General features: G+C 39.2%; 1 non-coding gene across 1 annotated transcript; it reads right to left on the bottom strand.

Moving 5' to 3' along the window:
• Window positions 1–2,518: 2,518 nt before the first annotated feature.
• On the bottom strand, window positions 2,519–2,575 carry LOC121586999. Its single transcript, XR_006004010.1, has one exon. It is a non-coding gene; the product is annotated as a U7 small nuclear RNA (small nuclear RNA).
• Between the last annotated feature and the right edge of the window lie 522 nt (window positions 2,576–3,097).

The raw sequence follows: 3,097 nt of genomic DNA, 5'->3' as shown, positions 1-3,097 counted from the left end.
ATATTTTCTCTCTCTCCCTTTCCCTACAGCACAGACGGGATAAATTGTTGGGTGTGCAGGTGTGAGTGCAGATCGTTGGACCAGTCAATACCTCCTCCCTTATTCCTCCTACTCTTATCTTCTCCAGGGAGACCAATGACAGAGGGTAGAATCGATCCCCCTGTTCCCTCCTCCCTCTCCTCTCTCTTTTCCATCCTATTTTATGGTTTATCCTCCTCTCCCTCCTGATCGATACTGAAGGTGAGATCTGTCAGGCCTCCTCTCCCACCTGTTCGATACTGGAGGTGAGATCTGTCTGGCCTCCTCTCCCACCTGTTCGATACTGGAGGTGAGATCTGTCTGGCCATGGCACTTTTAAAACACCTTCTTTACACTCCAAACTACTTGCCCGTTGGTGAACCCTGGATCAGGGGTTATAGCTTGTGCAGGCATTTGTTCCAGACCGTTATTCAGCGGCGGCTTGCCCATTAGTGCATTAGGTGCGGCGTCCCACTTGTGATTGGTAAAAAACAAACAATCTAAAGATGAGGAACACCTGCTCTTTTCATGACATAGACTGACCAGGTGAAGCCAGGTGAAAGCTATAATCCCTTATTGATGTCACCTGTTAATCCACTTCAAATCGGTGTAGATGAAGGGGAGGAGACAGGTTAAAGAATAATTTTAAAGCCTTGAGACAATTGAGACATGAATTGTGTATGTGTGCCATTCAGAGGGTGAATGGGCAAGACAAAAGACTTGTGCCTTTGAAAGGGGTATGGTAGTAGGGGTAGTAGGTGCCAGCACACCAGTTTGTGTACCAGTCAAAAGTTTGGACACACTTACTCATTCAAGGTTTTTATTTTATTTTAACTATTTTCTAAAACAGCATAAATGCGGGTGTATCACAAACCATGATCAAATTAATTAGCCACCTACAGTAATTCTGAGAAATATTGAGAAATAGTTTTGTTGTTGTTGTTGTTAAATTAACCAGTTATCTACCTTTGATAAGCAGCTAGCTAGCTATAACTAGCTGGTAGCTTGCTAGCTAGTTAGCTCCAATGCCAATTTCAAGTCTTTCTAAAGTCATATCTTACTAACTCAAAAATATGAAGTAATTTCAGAATGAACGTTAACTGTCTAGCACATCATGCTTCGTGACATTATGTTAGCTAGCTATTCCCAGTTAGGTCATGGGTTTTTACTTATTGTATCTGTATACTTCACGTTCTCTCTGGTGCACTCGTTCGTTCGTGAGCTGTCTGCTCGTTCTAAAGTATAATCTAATCTGTTCAAAACAGTGGCAGCATGTGCAGCAGTGTTCATTCGGTTTTTTACATGCATAAGTGAAATAGGTGTATATATGTTGTTGTTCAAATGCACAGATCGCTTTATATATCTTCTCAAAGAAACTACCGGTAGTTCAAACACTTGGCATCATATTTCTGTCATGCTGATTTGTTGACAACTCCAACCATCTCGCGCCCTCTGTATTCAGCCAATCAGCGGCTGCCACTGCAATTATTGCTTAATATTATTCAACTATGTGTTGTCTGCATTTAAAATCAGGACTAGTTAGTTAAAGGTGTGTTAGAACAAGGTTGGGACAACAGCCTGCTTACCCCCAGGACCTCCAGGACTAGAGTTGTCATTTTTCTTACATAAGCTATGTTACTAAGTTTACCTCATGGGTGAGCTCTTATTGACACAACCACAGAACAAGCAAGTGAATACTACATTTTCGGTGAAGATCTTATTTTTTCTGTTTTCATGAACAGTATCTGTTATTCAGGAGTCAGGGCAGGGATCAGTGTGTTGGAGTTATGCATATGTTAACACACATAATTACTTAAATTATGACTTGACAGGTTCTCATTACTTCTTGTTGTGTAGCTGTTTCTCTCCCGGCAAAGCATATTGATTTTCCCAAGCTCTAATTCCAGCACTGAAATGAAAATGGATGGATTGCCATGACTGCTGTTGTCTTGCAACATTTGAATGTGGTCATTTTACAATATTACAGTACATTTTCCTTTTTCCACAGACAGACTGGCATTATCATACACTAAGCCAAGCAGAAATACAGATAGATGGATCATTCAACAGCCCAATATATTGATAGACATATCAGTATCGGTCTTCCTATGGGTTTATGCAATGTGTCTGTACCTGTGTGTGTATCTGTGTAGGTATGTAAATATTAGCCGTGGATGACTGCTGTACATGTTGGTGCACCATATATGTCAGGCTTGGAGAAGTGATTGTGTGTGCATGTCATCCTTATAGGAGCGATGGAAGATAATCCTACTGGGTTTGCTATCACATATATGTAATTGCCTTTTTATATACCCATATAAAAAAGTATATATTATACTATGGTCTAAATACTGTAGTATTACTATATTTATATACTTTAGCATTCACTGTAGTGTATTTGCGTACTTTACAGTAGTATTCAATGTAGTGTTTTTGGGCATTGTAGAATATTGTAGTACTTACTGTAGTGTTTTTGTTTTATTATCTTTGACATAGAAGTGGAGGCTTTCTCCTTGAGGAAACCTACTGGAGAAATACTAAAAGAGCACAATTTCCATAACCTGTAGGTAGGTAGGACTGGGATCTGAATGGATAGTTCAGATATTGTGCTCTTTTCTATAACCTGTATGAAACACAATATGGTCTATACTTAGCATGTAGGTTTTTCACTTATGCGTGGCACAAAATGGGACAGGGGGAGGGGAATGGGCAGGGTATACTGTGCCTTCAGAAAGTATTCATACCCCATGATTTATTTCACATTTTGTTGTGTTACAGCCTGAATTCAAAATGGATTACATATATTGTTTCTCACCCATCTACACACAATACCCCATAATGACAAAGTGAAAACATGTTTTTAGAAATGTTTGCTAATTTATAGAAAAATGAAATGCAGAAATATCTCATTTAAATAAGTATTGAAACCCCTGGGTCAATACATGTTAGAATCACCTCTGGAAGTGATTACAGGTGTGAGTCTTTCTGGGTAAGTCTCTAAGAGCATTGCACACCTGGATTGTACAATATTTGCACATTATTCTTACAAAAATTAATCAAGCTTTGTCAAGTTGGTTGT

Source organism: Coregonus clupeaformis, chromosome 17 (genome assembly GCF_020615455.1).
Source record: "Coregonus clupeaformis isolate EN_2021a chromosome 17, ASM2061545v1, whole genome shotgun sequence".
Classification (NCBI taxonomy): Eukaryota; Metazoa; Chordata; class Actinopteri; order Salmoniformes; family Salmonidae; genus Coregonus; species Coregonus clupeaformis.
This window is presented reverse-complemented; position numbering and strand designations above follow the sequence as displayed.